The 24,895-nt window shown below is 34.6% G+C and overlaps 1 long non-coding RNA gene across 2 annotated transcripts; it reads right to left on the bottom strand.

Annotated features, from left to right (window-relative positions):
* Nucleotides 1-1,758: 1,758 nt before the first annotated feature.
* LOC145120420 (uncharacterized) lies at nt 1,759-3,961 on the bottom strand. 2 transcript variants are annotated; one of them, XR_013714195.1, is made up of 4 exons: nt 3,853-3,961; nt 3,265-3,329; nt 3,111-3,164; nt 1,759-3,004 (listed from the first exon to the last, which is right to left on the bottom strand). It is a non-coding gene; the product is annotated as an uncharacterized LOC145120420 (long non-coding RNA). The 2 variants fall into 2 exon arrangements; XR_013714194.1 differs by lacking the exon at nt 3,853-3,961 and adding an exon at nt 3,513-3,844.
* Nucleotides 3,962-24,895: the final 20,934 nt, after the last annotated feature.

The raw sequence follows: 24,895 nt of genomic DNA, 5'->3' as shown, positions 1-24,895 counted from the left end.
ACTCAAAACTTTTATATTTTGATATAATAAACACAAAAAACTACCTTTTGCATTTTGCCACCATATTTTTCCAACTTTTGCAACTTTAACATTATTACCACAACATTTTTCAATTTTCTCTATCAGTGTCCCTTCTTTTTTTTTTTTGTACACTTTTGACGTCTAATTTTTGGAGTTGTTGACTTTCTCCCCTATTTGTGGTGATTTACTATTTCAACACATATCTTTTAAAGTTTGCCGATTTTTCCCATATTACCCCAAAAACGGCGTAGCCGCGAGCTCTTTACTAGTTGATATTATGGGCAAGGGAACGAAGGTACTTTGTTGTTAATAACATGTGGATTAAAGTTACAGTGTTGTAATAGAAATAAATGAAAGAATTCCCGGTGTGATGACTTGTTAGGCAAGTTTGGACGACATATGTAGAAGTCGTGACTAAAAAAACAATAGGGATGTCAAAAAGTCTCGTGGGGGCCCCGTCCCGTTCGGGGGAATTATTTTAAAAAAATCGGGGGCGGGGACGGGGGCGGGGGCAATGTTAACCCCCATTTTCATTTCAGGGGCGGGGGCGGGGGTAGGCAGTCCCGTCCCGAAACCCTCATGGGGACCCCGTTAATAAATTACACATATATTTACATATACTAATTATATAAATATAATAAACAAAACCATGATTTTGAGCTTCCAAAATTCATCAAAAAACATGTTTTTAAGTTGTTAGTATAATGTTTTTAAGATGTCATAACTTTTTTATTTTTAATATGTAAAATTCTGCTATAAATAATTATTTGTTACCTCAAAAATAACTTCTTTTAGCCTAAATAAAAACTTCTTTTAGCCCAAAAAAGTCAGCCCAAAATCTATCGGGGCGGGGGAATGGGAGCGGGGGCGGGGGTAATAAAGGGGATTCGGGGCCGGGGGTAGGGGTAGAAAGACTGAACATTCCGGGGGCGGGGGCGGGGACGGGGGAACGGGGAAATTTCGAGGGCGGGGGCGGGGGATGCACTCTCTGTCCCATTTGCCCCCGTCGACATCCCTAAAAAACAACCCTTACCTTATTAGCTGCATCTGCCCATTTCACAAGTTTAGATTATGTTTCCTCAGTAAAACCCGATTCCAACAAAACATAGATCTACCATACACCCAAGTATACAAATAATTTTGCTATAAGGTTATCTAATAATGGATGATTCATTTCATAATCACACATAGTTAGACTAATAACTTTTTTTTTACTAACCTCAATGTCTCTAAAAAAACTCAAAAAAGAAAAAAAATTAATCAAAATATTTATGGCTATGAACTTTTGGAAGAATCTTATATTTGATGATGATCTATCAAACTTAACAATTCAAAACTTAGTGATTCACCTTTATTAACAAAGTAACTAAAACAATGTACTCCGTATTAAATCATTCTTCAAATTTGATACCTAGCAATAAGATATTAAATGAGATTGTACATACATATACAACTGGTAGCAAGTATTGCTCACATTCTCATGATATAAGTGGTTAAATAGTTTACTCTTGTAATTAAATTTAATACCATTCAAAAAAATCTTTTGTTAAATCACTCATATGAAGAGCACTAAGCAAACAAATTTTGTGAGAAAAATTCCCTGTTGACGTCATTATAAAACAAAAAAACAAATATTAACAATTTTTTTTTTTGATCGAAAACAAATATTAACTATTAAATCTATTTATACCATTTGACTAATTACCTTGTTAATCACAAAATACATATTTACAATAAGTGACAAACAATTACAACTAAAAATAACTACAAAAAGCCAATCAACAAACATAGTTAAATTTTGAAAAAAATTCTAAGCAGGGCTTTTCTTTTTGGTGTTTTCTAGCTTTAATGGACCTTTCAATAGCTACTTTTTACAATAAATTTGTATGTTCCAATAAAATACCTTGCAAGAACCAAAAGGATCTTGTCACCCACCTTGTATGGAAGCTAATACATCAACGAAGTCTCATTTCAAAATAGGTCTTGTTTTAATTACAGATCTAATAAAATTAGAACACATAAAAAATCATGCAAAATATGAGCAAACTATTTAAAAAAAAAACATTACATTATGGTCAATGTTGAAATTAACCACATTTTTTTTCAATCAAACCATAAACCGTTCATATAATTTATCCAAGTTAATCATTTCGACTTGATAAAACATGTCAACCTATCTATAACAAAATTATTTGTTAGTTGATAAACTGAATGACTTGTTAATTTGGGAAAATATTTAAAAACGAAAAAAAAAAAAAAATTGATCTTTATGCAAAAATTTTGGAAAAAATATCTAAAAACATAAAAAATTAAAAACTTGATCTTTATGAAAAAAGAAAAAGAAGAAGTAACCAAAATGGCTTTTTCCGATGTACAAATAAGTGGGTATATCTAATTGTTGTCGAACATATAAATAAAATTTTAAAAGTATGTAAATATAATTTATTGATTTCTATTCTATTTCTTGTCAATCAAAGATGGAACAATTATGATACCTACCAATTCCAATTCTGCCATCAAATTTTAGTCCTTCTAAACGCATGACAGTATAGCAAGAAAAAATAAGATGTGGGAAAGACCAGATAATCTGCTGCCTCTTTTCATGATAGAGGGAATAGCAAACCAAATCCATCTACATGCATCTCTGTTGGCCAATATTTGTAGGAAAGAACCACTAAGCAGTAAGGACCAAATCGAGCTTTAGGTTCCTTTTTGGTATCTTCACGGATGAAGGGACAATGACATTCTTAAAGTCTTCGAATAAATAACAAACAGAACACTTCACCTATGGTTTTTGAAGGCTTATCATTGGCGTTCTGAACTGATTGCGCATACATATGAAAATATTCCAGCTTCCATTTTCAGGCAGTGATGGTTTTGAAGTTGAAAAGTCCAACATTACACATATCATATCTGCACAACTTTTATATGAGATTCTTCTGCCTTTTAGTTCCTCCATGTAGAAACTGGATATATCATGTGACTGGAAAGCATGGAAGAAAAACAGAGATTCTTAAGATACCCCGACCCATCACTAACTTATATTATCACACCCCCTAAAATAATCACAAATGATTATAAATGCTAACCTCCATTTTGATCATGAAGTGTTGTTAAGAATTGGCCTTCTATTCCCACCGCTACTACAAAAAGTTGCAGATGATTAAATTGGATTGATGGAAGAAACAAGCTGCAATCATTATTTAGTCTCAACTTGAAATTAAAACAGGAGTAGCAAATTACCAAGATAATCGACAAGGATTCTTCCATTGGAGATGACGCTTCCAGCAAACGATTTCACCTCATCACTGTAGTGGGTTTGATTTGCAATCATGAGGAGGAAAAACAGGGAGATCATCAACACAACATAAAACACAAAAAATAAATAAATAACAAACAAACAAAGCAATCTATTTTCTCCTATTGCAATCCGTAATCATACTTAGAATTGAAAAGGATGTATTTTCGAAAAAATATAATAAAATTAGAACCTAGGACAACAACTTTAAATTCTTGAACAGAAACCTCTGAAGACGGAACTCAAATCAAATTGGCAAGATTGGAGAAAACGGGAAAATTTCGAATAGATTTCAGCCTTTCAATAATCAGGGCAAATGGACATGAAATATCTGTTTCGTTTTGATCGACAACAAGCATTGGTAAAACTCATAACCAAGATATTGTGTGTGCGTGTGCGTGAAAACAAAAGATAATGGGGGAGGAGGGCATAAAGCAAGTCGATTATAAAAATCCACAAGTAGGGGAATGAAAAAAGATAATTGTTCACGGAAAAGATGATGAACAGGTGTATCGATTAAATGGACAACTCACCGGTTAAGTGGAATGCGATTCAGGTACGTGACACACCTTCACGCGAACCTAACCCCTATTTCGGGAATTGAAAACGACAAAGAATATGTGAAGAAACCGCAAATGAAATATCGATATGACATAGTGGAAAAAAATGAGGTGATATGAATGGAAGTTGATGTCTATGACGTCGTTTCAGAATGTAGGTTACGTGTCAATCGTAGAAATGTGTAAATGGGATTTAGTTGCTGTTTGTTTTTTCTGAATCAAAATGTCTGCAGTCTGTGGACCATATCTGTAGACATCTACAGTAGAAGAGGTGGACCAAACGTCTGCAGTCTGAAAAAAGAAGATTGTTTGTTTTTTTAACATCTGCGGGCTACTAAAATAAACTGAAATCTAAATAAACTGATTTTTTTAAACTTCAAAGTGATTTTTTAATATTTTTATGACTTTGTTATAAATAATTAACGAATCTAGATCAACTTTTATATACTATTGTATAAAAAATAAAAATAAAAATTGTATGAATTAACATATATATTTGATAAAAACCAACAACTTTGGTTGCAAAGTTATAACTAAACATTATAATTTGTGAATTTGATACATAAATGGATGGAAATAAACTTCGATTTTTTTAATTAAACCCATTAAAACGTACGATAAATATTTTTTCTCGAGAAATTGACGATACTGTATTAAATAATGTTTTACAAAATTTGGCAAAAAAATATAAGAATATATTATGATTTTTTTTTCATATTTATATAAACAACTTCAACGACTGTTATTGTAATAAATCTTTATTTATAAATTTATCAAAAATATCATGTTTGTATCGTCGAACGTTTTTTTTTTAAGTTTTGTAATTTTTTTTTTCAAATTGTTTATCATTAATAAAGTTGGAAAAAATATAAATTAAAAAAAAACTTAAAAAAAAAACAAAGATATATATGTTTTTTTAGGCTTGAAGATTTCTGAAGATGTTAGAAGACTCTGGTCCACATCTGCGCCAAGAAGAGGGCGCACATACATGTTTAGGTCTGCAGTCTTCAAAAAAACAAACAGTCTGCGAAGGCTAATGTCTGCGCGGCGCAGACAGAAGAGGCCACGCAGATCTGCAGACAAAAAACAAACACTACCTTAGGAGGGAGGAGATTAAAAGGGTTTTTATATATAGTAATGAAATGATATATATATATATATATATATATATATATATATATATATATGGTAAATTACACGGATGGTCCATGTGGTTTAGGGTAATCTGCGTGTTTGGTCCCTAACAATTTTTTTTTTAACTCGGACCGTCCCTACTTTATATTTCTATTGCACGCTTGGTCCCTGTCCGTTCTAAAAAGACTGATTTACCCTTACTGATTTTTTAAACCTTTTTTAATTATTAGTTAATTAAAAAAATATAAATTAAATAGAAAAAACTGTAATTAAATATATATTGGTTTTATTCAATTACTTATTAATATTAAAATTAGAAATTATAATGGCTGCCCCTCCCCAATACCGACCACCTTCTCCGTCAAGTATCTCCGGAAAATATCTCCGACCACCTTTCTCCGACAAAAATCTCCGACCACCATTTCTGATATGCGTTAACCTCTAACCTTTTCTTCCCCTCCATGTTAACAGTTTAAAACAAAACCAAAATCAAAATGAAGTCTGAAATCAAACATGAAAATGGAATCCTGAAATCAAATATGAAAATAGAATCCAGAAATCAAACATGAAATAGAGTCTAGAAAATAGGGTTCTTGATTTTCCAAATCCTCATAAATCACATCTAGAAAAACCCTAGATCCGACGACCATCAGATCTGGATGTAGTTCGATGAGAACGACCATCCGGAGACCATCATAATCAAATCCAAAAAATCATTGTCTTCGTGTTTGTTTCAGAAATCAAAATCAACTGGCTTGAATGAGGATGAAGAACGAGGAAACCGGTGGTGGTCGTTGAACCTGTAGGAGAACGAGAACGAGGACCGGTCGCCAAAAAATTTTGTTTTTGGATGTTTTCGTTTCTGCATCCCGATGTTGAAAGGGAGACGAAGGGTGAGGGGAAGGGGAGTGAGTGGGTGACACGAGGAAACAGGGTGAGAGCTGACAAGTTCAACTTTTCCCGATCTGATTTCTCCGACGATTTCCTTTAGATTTGATTTTTAGATTGAAAGGGAGACGAAGGATGTAGTTTTTGGTTTGGTTTTCTTAAGGTTTGGTTTAGATATGGTGGTTAATTTTCCGATTTTCCAGTTTGCTTTTCCGATTTGAATCATATTTAGTGGTAATTTTCTTAAGACTTGGTTCTTGCCTTGATATTCCGGCGATTTGCATCAGACAAAAGGGTTGGTCTGGTTTCTCGGCGATCTTACCGAAGAAGACAAAGGGCCTGGTGGAGGTTAGGTGGCTGAGAACCTGAAGAAGAAGGTGAACAGTAGGGGTGGGTTGGATGGAGGAGAAGAAGGTGGATCACATATCTTCTATCAAAATTTGAAAATAATAATATTATAAATAATAACAATAAGAAATATTATTAAAAAATGATATTAATTATAAAAATAACCTAGTAAGGGCAAAACAGTCTTTTTAAGGGTGGTAGGGACCAAACGCGTAAGAAAAAACATATAATAGGGACGACCCGAGTTAAAAAAAGTTGTTAGGGACCAAGCGTGCAGATTACCCCAAACCACAGGGACCATTCGTGTAATTTACCCATATATATATATATATATATATATATATATATATATATATATATATATATATATATATATATAATGTAATAGGTAAAATTATTAAAATATTAACTAAATAGATAATAAATAAGATTAAACTATTGGTCATTGTGGGTTGCCAAAACAAGTGTGATAAAGACAACTATCAAAATGTTTACGTGTTTGAATCTTATGGTTTCAAAACCTTGCAACGGTTGATCATTTTGTCTAATTCCATGGGAAATGAGATGTTATGTCTAAATAAAGACCGAAAAATCCTTATTTTTGTATTTTATGTTATTGCATCATTTTATAAAAAGAAAATTACAAATTTAGCCAAAAACCCTAATTACTTTGTGGAAAATAGCCAAACAAAACCAAAATTGCATTTTTAGCCACCAAAATCGCAGATGGATTAAACCCATCTGCAATTTCGCCAAGCCATCTGCGAACGTACAAGTGGATAAAACACAAACTTGTTTTAGTCACTTGTACGTTTGCAGGTGTTTTTTATTTTATTTATTTATTTATTTTTTTCGCTGTATATATACGCTCTTTCCAGGCTAAAATCGCAGATGGACTATGTCCATCTGCGATTCCTCTCGTTTTCACTAGCGATTTTGTGATTTTTTTGTTTTTGTTTTTAATTTTTTAATTTTTAATTTTGACTACGAAATTGATAGAGTTTGATTACGAAACAACCTTATTATATATAAACTTTTTCAAAAAATTATCAGTTTTGTTGTTATTTCTTTGGAAATTTTGTTTAAAACCTCTCTAAAAAAAATAAATGAATATTTGGTTTGCGTTGTAACTGGTGGGAGGTGGAAAGTTTTTGAAACAAATCTTGAATACGTATGTCAACAGGGAGGTATTTATGAATTCGCTTTGATATTTTCTGAGTATATTAGTAATAGTGAGTTTGTATCTTTGGCGAGAAGGAAAATTGATTTGTTAGACAAATATAAAATTAGTCTTCGTTTCTATCATCCTGAATTGAATCATTATATAGCCTTGGTTAAAGACATGGATGTTATAATGTTGATCAATGTAATCAAATCGAGTGGAGGAAGGGCTGTGAAAGTGTTTGTGGTGGCTGATGAATGTGATGCAGTTACGGAGGGTGGTGAGAGTGGAAATGGGTCGGTTGCTAATTTATGCAGCGATAAAGGGAGCAACAATCCAATAGGTACTTTCATGACTCCTAGTGTACCTCAATTTCATAGTGTTGCTGAAAATGTTAATGTGAGGTATTCACGTATTCACTATGTGGATCCTGAGAATTACAAGTATGTTAGTGATGATGATGTTGGTATATATCTTAATGACGTGGGTGGTCGTTGTGTCGATGTTCCCGAATAAGAAGTTAAAGTTATGAATAGGTGTGTAGTAGATAAAAGTAAAAAAAAAGTTATGACTCAGAAAGATGAAAATGTACATGCTTACTGGGATTGTGTTGATGTTGCTGATGTAGCTTTAGATATAACCGACTTAGAAAGCAATTCTGATGGAGATGAGTTGGGTGATGAAGTTAAAGCTAAGTTTCCCAATAACCTTTTTTACGGTATGCCCACTGTACCAGCATCTCCAGTTGATGTTAATGAAGATATCTCATCACAGATGGTAGATATCAATGTTCAAAAGATTGAATGTCTCAGTATATTTAAGAACAAAGACCTTATAAAACGGGCGATTGGGAAAAAATGTCTTCGAGAAGGTTTTCAGACGAGGACAAGTAGATCGACCAAATCAAGGTATGAGGTTGTGTGTGTTGGGAAAAATTGTTCTTGGTTAATAAGAGCAAATGGAATTAAAAATTCCGGTGTACTTTTCCAAGTGAAAAAATTTGTTGACGTACACACATGTTCTTCAACAATTTTGCAACCTAATCATCGACAAGCAAACAAATATGTTTTGAGTGAATATCTTGCTAATGTTTTGGCTGAAAATTATAGTAGAGTATATCGGAGACAAGATATTATTAATAATATGAATGCTCAATTGAAAATCAATATCTCATACCATCAGGCTTGGCGAGCGACGCAATATGCACTATTGTTGTTAGGGGTACAAAAGAGGATTCTTTTACCAAACTTCCGACTTATTTCCATAATTTGGTCAAACATGATCCGGGTACCGTGACACATATTCAAACAGATGGTGATGATCGGTTTGAGTTCTTGTACGTCGCACTTGGTTGCTCAGTTAGTATTATTATATTTTTTTATTTTTTTTATTTTGGTGTATTTGAATAGATATACAATGTATTGTAGGTATGCGCTTTTGTCAATTTTTGTAAGCCGACCCTTGTAGTAGATGGAGCCCACCTAAAATGCAAGTTCAAAGGTACCATATTACTTGTAGTTACTAAGGACGGAAAAAACCAAATACTACCGGTTGTATATGGTATGTGCAAAAATGAGTGTACAGATTCTTGGACATGGTTTTTTCAAAAACTACGTAATTACATAGGCAATATGGAGGAGCTTACAATTATATCTTATAGGTATCCATCTATAGCGACATCTGTTGTCAACATTTTTCCTCACGCTCATCACAGAATATGTGGTGTCCATTTGTATTTCAACATAGTAGCTAGATACGGGAAGAGTAAGACGATTAAAGGAATTTTTTGGGAGGCTTATAGAGCGTATACAGTTGATGGTTTTGATGCTGCCATGGACCTTATGAAAAAGACAAAATAATCGGTATGGGAATACTGAAAAATGTATAAATCCTAAAACTTGGTCTATGGCACATTTTAGAGGGAACAGATACAATCTTATGTCGTCCAACAATGCGGAGTCTATAAATGTATTATCTAGACACGCACGTAAGGTGCCGATACTGATGTTGATCGACAATGCAACATTGGTGGTTTCAAAGACGTAACTTTGCAGGTACTAAGTTTTAATATTAATGTTTTTATTAAATGTTATTGATCTTAACTGTGTAATTTTGTCTATTGTTTAAGCGGGAGTAACAACAACACTCACCCCTTGGGCCGATGATATTGTAAAAGAAAATAAAAATTCTTTTAGTAATTGGGATGTTCGCATGATCTCAAGTAACAAATGCGAGCTCAAAAAGGGGGCACAAAACGTGATTGTTGATTTCCAACAAAAGACATGTACATGTAGGCATTGACAACTTAACGACATACCTTGTAGTCATGTCATAAGAGCGTTAGCAGTCAACAATTACCAAGACTGCTCGATGTTTGCATTAAATGCTTACCATACCGAAACATTGAGGAAAATATACGAGGAATCAGTAAACCCTTTGCCAAAGCCATCCGAATGGGAGATACCCGATGATTTGATGAGTGTTAAGCCACCTATAATGGACAAACTCCAACCAGGCAGGCCAAGAAACACAGACCGCATTCCATCCCAAGGCGAGTGTTCAATTAGAAAAGAGTGTTCTACATGCAATCAAGCAGGACACACCAGAAACAATTGTTCTGGAAGGGCGTCCGATAGTGGAGCACGTCGCACGAGAATTCCTACTACGGAAACGACATTTAATATTGGGGCTTCTGCGAGTTGCTCACAATCATATCACGCCAATTTTGATATAAAACAACCTTAAATTGAATAGTTTTTACTTTATTATGTATTGTAAGGTTTTTATTAAATTTTCTAAGATTTTGTTATGATTTTATATTTTAATTTAGTTTGAACATTATAACAACGAATGAAGGTTTTATATTGTAACATATTGTTTTTATGCTTTTATACTTGGAAAATTAACGGTAAACAAACATGTTAATCTAAAATAAATAGTTAAGCCAAGTCATGATAATGTTACAACAATTTTTTAACTAATCAAACGATAGAGATGGACGTAGTGGGAAACCGACAACCTACTAAGGTGTTTGTAGAAGAGTTGGCGACCACTAAAATAAATATTCGTAACGCAAATCCACCAGCACGAACAGCTGGAAGCATCTCATATAGCCATATCTACAATTTTCACAATTATAGTAATAAAAATTAAAATAACTAACGTAGCAATAACATCTTACAAATAATAATAAATTTGTATACCCTAAATGTTGTCGTAAATCCTGAAACAGAGTATTTAAAAGTTTGGCGACGCTCCGGCAGTGAAAAATATCTATCTATCTTGTTCCACATATCCTCAAGGTCATCATAGGTAAACTCCCACAGATAGCTACCCCAATCAAAACTGCCAAAAAAAATAATTATAATATACATTAAATATAACATGAATTCCGGGGAGCCTTATCTACAGAATACTTTTCCAATTCTGAAATTGACCACAAAAGTTTCTGCTTTTCGTATTTTAGGCCCCTTAATTTCTTTTCATATAATTTGCCACATTGTTTGGGTTTGTATTCAGTCGGTTGCTCTCCCCACCGCCTCTCCCACCCAATCAGATGTTGCACTGCCATTCAGTCATTATCTTTCTCCCTCGATTAAATTCTTATTCCAAAGCTCTTTCTTCTTGGCTCCGCCCGCTTCGCTTCCGATTAGACCAAGGTGAGATCGTAGAAAAAGTCGAATTCCCGTTTCCTTTTACAGTTTTTTTATATTATTAATATGAAACTTTCAAACTAGACAAAAAATACCTGTTCCACACATCCAAATTCCCGGCAAAAAAAAAACTTGTTCTGCGGCACCCAATAATTTATTTCTTTTCCCAAAAATCCTTCACACAAAACGTATATAAGACACACTCTAACTACATCATTGTCGGTAGCTTCTAATAAGGGATGATTTAAAATAAAACTTTTCAAGTCACAAATTTTCACAGAACTATTTGTATGGTTCAGAAATAGACGTTCCCGCAATAAACATCTTTTTTGACTACTAACTTTTTTTCTGACACTTTTTTCCCAATCATTTTGGAATACACACCAAATTTAAACTCGATTATCAAACAAAACTCTTCTGGGCCATAAACCATTTTTGTATCCCCCAATCTAAAATATAATCGTTTTATGCCATCTGGGGATACTACAACGTCAGACCGTAGCTGATGAAGAAACATTTTATGGAACATGAACCCATCCCCTTGTAATTGAGGGGCGTCTAACAAGTAACCAAATACGGTCTATCTAAAACTTTCGCGTCGTGCACCATGCAACACCTCCAATACTTCCCAAATGTTGCACCCCGATCCTTTTAGGTTGACAACAACTTTAACATTTAAATTTCTATAATCATGCTGAAAAACAACAACTTATTAGAAAACTAAACAACTATTTTTTTTAAAAATATCCAAAAATTACATGGAATAATAAATAAACCAACATTCAAATTACAACCATAACAAATATACAAAGTATATTATAAATTGTAACCATTTTTCTTAGTAACAACAAGTAAATAAACACTAATTTAAAAAACTAAAACGCATGTAAACTAAAATAATGAAAATGTAATACCACATCAATCAAGAAGAATCATTATGTTATTAAAAAAACTCATTTTACTAAACTTATTCACAAAAATTTACCAAATATACAACAACCCAATGCACACTTTACACATTGTATACTTGTACAGTCATACAACCACTAAACAAATAATATCAAAACTTCAAGGTTACTAATAAATACTACTCTAACTATCAAATACAACACAATTACCCAATAACATACAATATAGTTTGTTTTTTTTCAAAAACTAATATAATAAATCCTAAATAAACAAAACCTACACTTGATAAATGTTGATTAAAACACAAAATAAGTTAAGATCTTACCATATTTTCGGGATTGTTGAAAAAAATCGTCCATGGTGGCTATAAGGAAATCGTAGAGAGAGATAGAGAGTTTCTCCAAGAAAGAGAGTGAAAAATGAAGAAAAAAACGTTTTATACTAGCCACAAAGAAATTGCAGATGGACACAAGCAAATCGCAGATGGACAATTCCATCTACGAATGTATAAGTGCCTAAAGCACGGATGTGCTTTAGGCACTTGTACGTTCGTAGATGGATAGGAGAAATCACAGATGGGCTTAATCCATCTGCGATTTTCAGGGCTATTTTTGTAATTTGGGTTTTTTTGGCTATTTTCCACAAGGTAATTAGTGTATTTGACTATTTTGCAATTTTCTCTTTTATAAATTACAATGACCAAGTATGTAAATAGGCATAATAATAATAATAATAATAATAATAATAATAATAACCCTAATGTTTTCAGCCTCCCATGCTCGCCTTTACCTCCCAACCCCAAATTCTAATTGCAACCACCACCACCACCATCGCCTCCGACGCAAACTTCTAACCACAATCTCTAGTGCCTACCTACAATCACCGTCTTCGACGCCTGCTACAATCACTTCCATTCACCTTTACAACACTATCTTATTGAAACCTAGTCTCCATTGAAAAAGCAGCGCTACAAACAAAGAAGGGGACGATCTTGGCTAGTGGGAAGATCAGGTCATCTTCTCTGCTTACCCGTCTTCCCCAGCGTAGAGAATGAAGGAGAACGATCACTTATTAAAGATTTGTGGAGATAAGTTCGAGAACTTAGGCAGCTGATGTGTCATACCAAATTTGACGGCCAATTAAAAACTTTTTCTTTATGCTTATTTAAAACAAAGTATTCTTTTATTAGTGAGGAATTCGTCCCATAACATTATTAATGCGAGATAATATCAATATCATAACATTTACAAAAATGTTCTTAATTAATATTTAAAAGTTTGGGATGTCATAACCGATACAGAAACATAAGCATAAACTAGTGTTTATAGGCTTTACAACAATTCATTTAATGTCCTAAAAACTTCTTAAATCTCTGAGCATTATCAAACGTCACTATCTATATACCTTCATACCGCTACCTGTGATATAAAGAAGTTGAGTGGGTCAGGATTGGGAGCCTGGTAAGCACATAGAGTTATCAACCCACAATAATATAATTATAATGTTATATATTTCGCACCAAATAGATAACCTGATTTCTCATTCTCGTTGTTCTCACTCTCTGATCCTAAAATGATGATCTCAAGGGGCATACCCTAATGGGTTACTATAAGTAATGAGTAGACAATAATGTTTAAAGGATTCTGTTAGCAATATATGTCAATGAGGATAGAGTACATGTATGAACATTCTTTCCTTTTCCCTGAAAAGCATGACCATTAACACCTACAGTTGGTGAGCATGCTAGTGTTTAACAAGATAGTCTTTAATAGTCAGTGGTCGTCATTTATACTCTCGTAGATGACTGGTCCAGTAGTACAATAGTACAATGCATGGACTCTCACCATTATTTTATTTTCCCACAACCCTTCACAACTTAATATAATTTAAATATGACAAAATAAATATACAAGTAAAATCATATCATATTATTGCATTTAGCACAAGTATCAAGAACACAGATAATAGGTACATATAGCATTTAATTATCTAAATACTTTGTATCTATGTGTAAGATGAAAGTGACTATGCACTCACATGTTAAAAGTGGATGACTTGCGATTAGGTCAGCGCTTCGCCTAATACCTTAGTTGTTCCTTTCAAAAGACCTAGATATGATTATCACTAAGTCTTAGTCTTATTTTTCTTGCGACTATAATAATGATAGTTTAGATTCCTCAATAATCTCAATGTATACTTCAAGATCTATCAAGTAAGGGATAACCAATTAAGATCATATCAGAGGTAGGGTATGTTTGGTATATAGAGTATACTGTTTGGAAATCTCACTTTAAACAGCTTACTAAATTTAGCCTAGACATCATTCTAGTAAGTAGATTAATCAGTATTATGACTGGAATCACTGATAAATCTTATTTATAGATTCATAATAAAGACTATGAATATAAATATAAGTTACACTTGAAGCATAGTAATTGCATCTTAACTTATAGAAATTTGTAGCGAAAAACAGAAAGCCGTGGGCAGAATCTTGACCCAAAAGCTCCTTTTCGTCGGGCTTCTAGATACTTCAGAACCCCGCTAAAATACTCAGAATCTCGGAAAAAGTCGGACTCGAGGGAGGAAAAACGTTTGAGAGAAATGGATTGAATTGTGAGTAAAATGAGTTGGCAATCGGCTATATTTATAGCGAAATACTCAAGGCACGCCACGCCTCAGAGTAAGACGCATGTGCCGCATATTTGGTAGACGATGTTCCATCCTTCAGCTGTCACTTGTCGAAAATGTGTTGGTCTTCACCTCACCTTCTAGAAGCCATGCGCGTCGCGCCACCTACCAGGGCATGATGCGTGTAGGAATTTTAATCTTTTAAAAAATCGTATCTCTCTCATACGATCTTTATTTTAAACGTTCTTTATATCCACGCATAACTATCGATGAGTACTACAACTTTCATTTAGACTCTATTGGCTAATTGTCATCCTAATTTAAATTTAACAGTCTATGAAGATTACACTGTAAAAGACCATGCAAAAATCATAACTCTTTCATACGATCTCTGTTCTCAACTGTCTTTATATTGACGGATTGCTATCACGAGATCTTCAACTCTCGTTTACATTATTTTAGCTAACAACCAACCGATTTTAATTTTTGATTTCTGAGTCACGCACTAATATACCGAAACTTTGAAAAATCATAATTTACTCATACAAAGTCAGATTTGTGCGTTCTCTATATGCACACTTTCGCTTTTACGATCAGTACGATTTTCGTTTAGATTACTTCAGTTAATAAGGAACTGATCTCTAACTCACTTTTTACAACACCCTTTTCCGTATAGTGCTGAACATGAAACTTCGAAGGATTATAACTGTCTAAGCCCATAACTATAGTTTGAATGTACTTGAATTGATAGTGGCATGGTCCTTTTAGGTTGCCTTCACACGTGTAACTAGACAGGATGATTTATTTAGGAAGAGGAAGAATTTATTATTTGATTAATAAATTGGAATAAATGATTTATTGATTTGTTATGGAAATAATATATTAATTGGTAATAATATTATTAATTAATATTTAATCAGAAATTAATTTGGAATTAATTTTGGGATTAAAGGAATTAATTAAAAGTGCATGGACTAAAAGTGCAATTGATCAATAGTTGAGCAAAAGGGTCCAGAACCTTCCTAGGGGAAGGGTGGATGGTTTTAATGTGTATATGAAAGATTATTATAGAGTTTCTAGAATATCTTATCATATATGGATAATCAAAGGAGGTGGATAATTACAATAATTGAGAATAGGGTTATCCATAGAATCTTTGGTGCACTATAAATAGAACCCTTAAGCCTATGAAATTCGGCCACACTTTGGAAGAAGCAAGAACCGAATTTTTGATCATCTCCTCATCTCTCATAACATTCTCTTGCATTGTGTGTTTGTGAGCCATTAGAGGTGTTGCACTTGTGACACTAAGTTCTCAAGCTTCAAGAGCTACAAGGGAATCATTGTTATTACAATATAACAATCAAGGTATGTAACCAAACCCTAGTTTTGTATAGATTTCGAAAACTATAGACACTTCCTAGGGTTTCTCCTTTTGTGTTCAAGTTTGCATGTTTAATTAGAGAAAACTTAGATCTAAAGCATTAGGGTTGCATGCACACATAGGAATTGTTGTTATGGTCAAAACCCATCAATAACTTCTTCATACGAAGTCAGATTTAAGCGTTCCTTATATCCCTAAGATCGTTATTACGACTACTATATCTTTAGATAAGATTATTTATTGTAAATGACCTTCTAATTAAAATGTTTATTTATTATGTAACGTCCCAAAAATTTAGACTAAAAATTTCGATTTATAAATTAATAAAACCATTATCTACAACAATATCATAAAAACCATAGTGAATCAGAGTGTATCAATAAACATCCAAGTACATCAGAGTTATGTAATATGCGGGACAAGGTGGTGTGTGCAATGCAGTCATCCCGAGCTCTTCCCTTTCGAAACAAAAGTACCTGAAACATTAACTGAAAACCGTAAGCACAAAGCTTAGTGAGTTCCCCAAAATACCATAGTTGCATTTCATGACTATGAAATTTGGCAGATGGATGTCAAAACTGATTTCCTTAATGGAAAGTTGGTTGAGGATGTTTACATGAGTCAGCCAGAGGGTTTTGTGGATGCTAAATACCCAAATAGAGTGTGTAAGCTTGAGAAATCAATCTATGGATTGAAACAAGCTTCTCGCAGATGGAATCTTTGCTTTGATGATAAAGTCAAAGAGTTTGGTTTCTCTAGAAGTGAAGACGAGTCTTATGTATATGTCAAAGATAGTCGGAGTATAGTCACCTTGCTGGTATTGTATGTTGATGACATACTACTTATAGGAAACAACGTTCCAACCTTGCAGGAAGTTAAGTCCTGGCTTGGAAAGTGTTTCCCTATGAAGGATCTGGGAGAGGATGCTTATATTCTAGGAATAAAGATTTTAAGAAATAGGAGTAGAAGACTAATTGGACTTAGTCAAAGTACATATTTGGATAAGGTGCTAAAGCGTTTTAGCATGGAAAATTCAAAGAAAGGGGAGTTACCTATCCAAAGTAATACCAAGTTGAGTAAGACTCAGAGTCCGACTATCGATGCAGAGATAGTAGAAATGAGTCGAGTTCCATATGCTTCCGCCGTTGGATCGATCATGTATGCTATGACATGTACTTGCCCTGACATGGATTTTGCTTTGGCATGGTTAGTTGATATCATGGAAATCTGGGTAAAGCTCATTGGATAGCGGTTAAGAACATCCTTAAGTATCTGCGAAGGACCAAGGAATAGGTCCTTGTTCTTGGTGGTAGTGATGACTTAAGAGTTACTCGGTATAGTAACGCCGACTTCCAGACAGACAGAGACAACTTTCGTTCTCCGTCATGCTGGGTGTTTACCTTTAATGGAGGAGTAGTGACTTGGAAAAGTTCCAAGCAAGGGACGGCGGCTGATTCCACTTGTGAATCAGAGTACATCGCATCGAGCGAAGCATCAAAATAGGCTATATGGTTGAAGAAATTCATTGGAGATCTTGGAGTAGTACCGACCATTACGGAGCCGATGGAGATGTTCTGCGATAATGAAGGAGCGGTTGCCTTGACCAAGGAACCGAGAGATCATGGTAGATAAAGAAATATCGATAAAAAATATCACTTTATTAGACATCGTGTAGAAGAAGGAAGCCTCATCGTAAAGAGGGTATCATCAGAAGAGAATCCTGACGATCCCCTCTCAAAGGGTCTTAGTAGGATTAAGCATGTTCAGCATGCGGGGAGCATTGGTCTGAAGGATGATATTAGTTTTAGTGATTAGATAGATATTTAGAAACTTGTAACAAATAAATGTAAGTGACATTTGATGATTAAATAATAGAGATTTATTTATGAGTATTGTTTACTCTCTTTTGTCAATTGTTTATCACTGTGTTTTTTTGCATGTTTAATTCCCGAATAATTGGATTATTCAAATATCCATAGTCGATGTTACTTTGGAAGTAAGTAGTTAATTAAGACTGTCATGAATTGGATTGTAGATCGTCTAAGTGCTTAGACATAGCAATGGTTTTCTACAACATTCATGAGTACTTTTGAAATGGGGATTTAAGTATTGGATTAAAACCATGCTCAATGAATTACTTCATGGAATTTATCACGAGTAATTTTGAGACGATAATATTGTATAATCTTTAAACCGAGATATATGAGTTGTTGTTTATGATTTGGTTATGCGTTGATAATGCGTAAAAGCATCAGTAACTTGGTGTTATAAAACGTATTGTTGTGCATAATTTGATGAGTAAAGAGTACAAGCATATAAGTCAAAGTTTATCTGTTCCTTTTGCCCTAACGGGGAAAAGCAATATCTTGGGCCCCTCAATGATTTTGTGTTGACTTATGTTTCGGACCCGGTCAGGACAGGATTGATGTGTTCGATTAAGTTCTTTGTCATTACATATCAGAAATCGGGAAACAAAATTGTTGAACAATGAGAATATTTTTTGTTCCGTGTCATTTGTTCACATGATATCTTGTAGAACGGAGGATTATATGATCCTTTATCTTAGGACACGCAACTTACTAGGTCAACGTTCGACAAAAGCTTTAAGAGCTACGATTTCTTATCAGTTTTTGAAGTCATACTTGCAACTTTAGTTATTAGACTTGTCCAAGTGGGAGACTGTTGGATTAGGTGTCTAAGCCCATAACTATAATTGGTATGTACTTGAATTGATAGTAGCATGGTCCTTTTAGTTTGCCTTCACACGTGCAACTAGACAGAATGACTGATTGAGGAAGAGGAAGAATTTATTAATTGATTAATAAATTAGAATAAATGATTTATTGATATGTTATGGAAATAATATATTAATTGGTAATCATATTATTAATTAATATTTAGTTATAAATTAATTTGGAATTAATTTTGGGATTAAAGGAATTAATTAAAAGTGTAGGGACTACAAGTGAAATTGTTCAATAGTTGAGCAAAAGGGTCCAGAACCTTCCTAGGTGAAGGGTGGACGGTTTTAATGTGTAAATGAAAGATTATTCTAGAGTTTCTAGAATATCTTATCATATATGGATAATCAAAGGAGGTGGATAATTACCATAATTGAGATTAGAGTTATCCATAACATCTTTGGTAAACTATAAATAGAACCCTTAAGCCTATGAAATTCGGCCACTCTTTGGAAGAAGCAAGAACCGATTTTTTGATCATCTCCTCCTTTCTCATATCATTCTCTTTCATTGTATGCTTGTGAGCCATTACAGGTGTTACACTTGTGGCACTAAGTTCTCAAGCTTCAAGATCTAAAAAGGAATCATTGTTATTATAATATAACAATCAAGGTATGTAACCAAACCCTAGTTTTATATAGATTTCAAAAATTATAGACACTTCCTAGGGTTTCTCCTTTTGTGTTGAAGTTTGCATGTTCAATTAGAGAAAACTTAGATCCAAAGCATTAGGGTTGCATGCACACATAGGAATTGTTGTTATGCTCAAAACCCAACACTTGTATCAGAGCCTAGGATTAGTTTTCTATTGAATATGATGCAATTATGAATTGTTCAAAGGAGAAGAGAACAAAATCGTTATTTTGTTCATCGAACTCGCTGAGTTGATCTTTGAACTCAACGAGTTGACTTGCAACTCGACGAGGTCATTTCTCATCTCGACGAGTTGCACTGTAAAATCTAAAATTTTCGGTTTTGATAATTGTCTCATGGATTGATTAGGATAATTACCTTAAATTCATTTTAATTGTTTAAAATTGGATATTTTCATTAGTAATTTTGTATCCTTATCATGAATTCATGATTGGGTTAAAGTTTTTGATAAAGATAAAATTAATTTGTTAATTTAATTATTAAAAATTTAACCTAGTATTTTTGAAAAGTTTTAAAAATACACCCTTTGGTTTTATAATTTAAAATTTAATTAAATAGTTTAATTTTGAAATCTTAAATTTTAGAACCCTAGTATTTTAAATGTTTAAAATACACCATTATATATATTGTAAAATTAAAAGTTAATATTTATATATATGTATAAGAAAAGGCAGTCTTACCATTAGTAGACCTCGTTCACGAAGCTGGTCTATAAGGGGAGTTTAAGGAAGCGGCCTATACAATGACCGTCATTGGGTATCCACTCTTACCCACCGCTCGCTTGACTAGTGGAGGGTCGTTAGCCGAACGGGTTTGGTAGGACACTTAATTCTCATTAATAAGTATAATGGAATATATAAAGTATCTAAATGTTTTTATAAAATTCACAATCTTAGTTACTTTAGGAAAATATGAATTTGATGATAATCCATGAAATTGCACATTGCACTTTATAAAAGTCGTTAGTGGAGTGTGTGTGGTTAACCGACACACTAATATAGACAAATAAAGGGTGAGAATGGGTAGCTCGTAAATTATCGTTGATTAATGGAGCGTGTGTGGTTAACCAGCACATTAATTAGATGATAAATGACATCGAGAGTACCAAGCTAATTTTCATGGTTATTCACACCTTGTTTGTGATCCTCGGTATCCCAGTCACAAATAGAAAAGGCATAATCGAGATTTAACATGCCATCGAATAGTTCAATGAATCTCAAAAGATCTAGGAATTTCATTAAAAACTAAATTCGTTTAAATTTCTTTTTCCGTGGTGGTGAGATTGGTAAATTGTCATTTACCTACCTTTAAATAATTTGCAATTAGATTACGGCATCCATCTTCTGAATTGTGAATTATTTAGTTGGTTCCTAGCCTCAATATTTCATTTGGGTGTTATTTTGAGGATTTTCTTATCTAATCAAATCTTATCCTTTTTCTTTTTCAAATGTTAACTTCGAACAATGCTTCTGGTTCCTCCAACAACAACTCCTCAAACCACTTCTCGCTCTTGAGCATTTGTGCGAAAGTCACCTTCGATGGGTCCAACTATAATGATTGGATCCGAAACATAAATATGTCATTGCACTTCGAGGACAAGGAACATGTTCTCGAAAAGGAGCTGAACGAGATTGATGAAACTACTGCTACTCCCGAAGAAATTTTTGAATATAGGAGACACTGCAATGATGCTACCAAAGTGGCATGCATCATGGTGGCTACTATGACTCCTGAACTACAAAGGTTTTATGAGGACTTTTGGCCTTATGAGATGTGCAAGGACTTGATGGAGAAGTACCATCCACGAGCTTGTCAAGAATGGTACGAAATAGTCAAGTCACTCATAACCAGCAAGATGAATAATAGAGAGTCCATCACGGCCTACTTGCAACGCATGCAACGTTATGTGGATCGTCTGTTGAAACTCAATGTTAACTTCGATGTGGAATTAGCTATTGACATATTTTTGCACTTATTGCCTAGCGGTTATGATTAGTTCGTTATGACTTATCATCTGATCAAGGAGGAAACTACATTGAGCCAAATCCAAAGTTTGCTGAGAACCGCCGAGAGTGGAATGAAGGGAAAGAGTATTGCTTTGACTCCTGCTGGTGCTGCTCCCGTCTGGGCCATAGGGCAAGGGAAAGGGAAGAAGAGGAAAGATCCCTCGAAAAAAAACTGGAAGGGAAAGTCTCAAGTCGGGTCGTCAAGTAATGGCCCTAAAGGAAAATCTAGTTCCGAAGCTCCCCCTTCCTCTGATCCGAAGGAGGCTACTTGCTTTTATTGCCATGACAAGGGGCATTGGAAGAGAGGCTGCCCCAAGTACTTGCAAGACATAAAGGGTGGCAAGGTTAAGCCAATGTCGGCAGGTATTTACACTATTCTATCTAAAAACACATCACATTCGAATTCTTGGGTTCTTGATACATGGTGTGGTTTTCACATTTGCTCTGACTTGCAGGGACTAAAAAGAAATGAAGATGTGGAGCATGGGAAGATGAACCTAATTATCGGCAATAGGAGATCATCACTTGTTACCAAGATTGGTGTTTATTCTTTAGTGCTTAGTAGTGGGTTATGTTTAGATTTGAATAATTGTTGCTACTCGTCAGAAATGTCAAGAAATATTATTTCATTTCATGGTTTATATAGACAAGGTTTTAGATATTCTTTTGATAATGAAAATGGTTCTATTCATACTTATTATAATGGTGTATTTTATTTTGAAGCATTACTTTGTGATGACGTGTATGAAACTGTGATGGTTGTAGACAATTTAGGAAATAGTGTGTTGCAAATTGATTCGTCTAATGGTTTAGACAAGGCATGCTTGTGGCATTGTCGTCTTGGACATGTCAACAAGAAGTACATTGCCCAACTCCAAAAGGATGGAGTGTTGGAATCATTCGATTTAAGGTCGGATGATACACGCGAGTCTTGTTTGCTTGGAAATATGACTAAATCACCTTTCACGAGTTTGTGTGAAAGAGGTGAGGGATTGTTGGATCTCATACACACGGATGTGTGTGGGCCCTTCAGATCCACCACAAGGGATGCAAATCGATTTTATGTGACTTTTACCGATGATTATAGCAGATATGGATATATCAACTTAATCAAGCATAAGTCAGAAACCTTTGAAAAGTTCAAAGAATTCAAACATGAAGTCGAGAATCAATTGGGCAGGAAGATCAAGATGCTTAGATCTGATAGACGTGGTGAGTATCTTAGTATCGAGTTCCACGACTACCTCAAGGAATGTGGAATTGTTTCATAAATTACACCTCCTAGGAAACCACAACTTAATGGTGTGGATGAGAGGAGTAATCAAACTTTTTTGGACATGGTTCGTTCCTTGATGAGTCGAGATTCACTACCAATCTCATTCTGGGGGTATGCCTTAGAGACTACCACCCACATTCTTAATCTTGTTCCCACAAAGAAGGTTGCCAAAACACCTAATGAGATATGGACAGGGAAGGTTCCCTCGTTGGCACATATCAAGGTTTGAGGTTGTGAAGCTTTCGTTAGACGAGAGACACACGACAAGCTTGAAACTCGAAGTGAGCGATGTATTTTCATCGACTATCCACAAAAGCCTTTTGGATACTTGTTCTATAGACCTAGTGAGAACGTGGTCTTTGTAGCACCAAGAGGAGTCGTTTGCAAGAGAGGTCATATGCAAAGAGGACAGTGGGAGTACAAATGTTCTTGAAGAAATTCAAGAGTCAAGCGATGAAGGAACCTATGACACTAGCACTCAACCCGATGAAGAAATTCATGTTGAACCTATTGACGATCCATTACCTCTTAGACGTTCCACTCGAGTTAGAATGACACCAGATTTTTATGGTTTTCATATAACTATGGATGGTGATATAGTGATAGTACACTGGTAAATTTGGACAAGCCTTCTAACTACAAGGAAGTCATGGCCGGCCTTGAGTCTGCTAAATGGAACTTTTTCTTGAAGATCCATTTGCACCCAACTGTCTTACGACCTGGTACATTGTCAACCAAGTTCCAAACTTCATTGTTATACATGGACTGGATCTCGCTGTCCATTGCCTCCCTACACCTAATCCAGATGCCTTAACCTCCTTTCAAAGAGCTCTATCACAATTGACTTTAAAGCAGTCATTCGAGGCAAAAGGGAAAGGAAGCTCAAACTATCTTCCCCCGAAAAGGAAATTTACTTCCTGAACGACAAGTGGCACCGCAGGCAAAGAGATAGCGTTCAATGAATCAGATAATTTCTTTTCATTAAATAACCTAAAATTTTTTTATATAGGTTGTCACGAGTCTAGTTGAGTCAAGATGCGTGTCGAGATGAGTTGAGTAAACCTTGTTCCAGTTCCTTCTGTCTTAGTTGCTTGTGTGCTTTACTCTATCTTAATGCTCGGATCACGAATTTATCTTATCGATAATGAGTTATTCGCCTTCAGAATCCAACTATCTCAATTCAATCATAAGGCTAAACTGTGCTTTATTAGTACCGACTTTCGTTGAACTGAACAAGCGAAATGAGAATGTCAGTCTAGTGCTAAAGCACTCGAGCTAAATGCATGGCTTCTACTCCTACTTCTACCTTGAAAGGGCTTCGTTTCGGCTATGGAATCTCATTTCTGTAAAAGTCTTTGAGAGTAGGATGCTAGATGTTTGTGTGACTCTTGCATGTGTTATGTGCATGTATGTTTACCAGGTGGGGCCCGATGACCATTCTGTATGCTGTTTATCTTTGTGATTATTGCATGTGTTATGTGTTTATATGTTTATGTGTATACCAGGCGGCGGCCGATGACTGATAGATCTGTATACCGAGCGAGGCTCGAAGTTGGGCGGGGCCTGATGGCGGACGGGTTCTGATGCGGGGCGGGGCCCGATAACGGGCGAGGCCCATTATATGTTTGATATGTATGGTATGTGGTATTTTGGGGAACTCACTAAGCTTTGTGCTTACAGTTTTCAGTTTATGTTTCAGGTACTTCTGTGTCGAAAGGTAAGAGCTCGGGATGACTGCATTGCACACACCACATTGTTCCGCATATTACAAGACTCTGATGTACTTGGATGTTTATTGATACACTCTGATTCACTATGGTTTTTATGATATTGTTTTGGATAATGGTTTTATTAATTTATAAATCGAAATTTTTAGTCTAAATTTTTGGGACGTTACATAATAAAGAACATTTTAATTAGAAGGTCATTTAGGATAAATAATCTTACCTAAAGATGTAGTAGTCGTAATAACGATCTCGGGGATATAAGGAACGATTAAATCTGACTTTGTATGAAGAAGTTATTGATGGGTTTTGAGCATAACAACAATTCCTATGTATGCATGCAACCCTAATTCTTTGGATCTAAGTTTTCTCTAATTGAACATGCAAACTTGAACACAAAAGGATAAATCCTAGGAAGTGTCTATAATTTTCGAAATCTATATAAAACTAGGGTTTTGTTAAATACCTTGATTGTTATATTGTAATAAAAAGGATTCCCTTGTAGATCT

Source organism: Lactuca virosa, chromosome 6 (assembly GCF_052849685.1).
Source record: "Lactuca virosa cultivar CGN04683 chromosome 6, Lactuca_virosa_CGN04683_v6, whole genome shotgun sequence".
Taxonomy (NCBI): domain Eukaryota; kingdom Viridiplantae; phylum Streptophyta; class Magnoliopsida; order Asterales; family Asteraceae; genus Lactuca; species Lactuca virosa.
The sequence above is the reverse complement of the archived record's forward strand: the minus strand, read 5'-3'. Positions and strand labels throughout refer to the sequence as shown.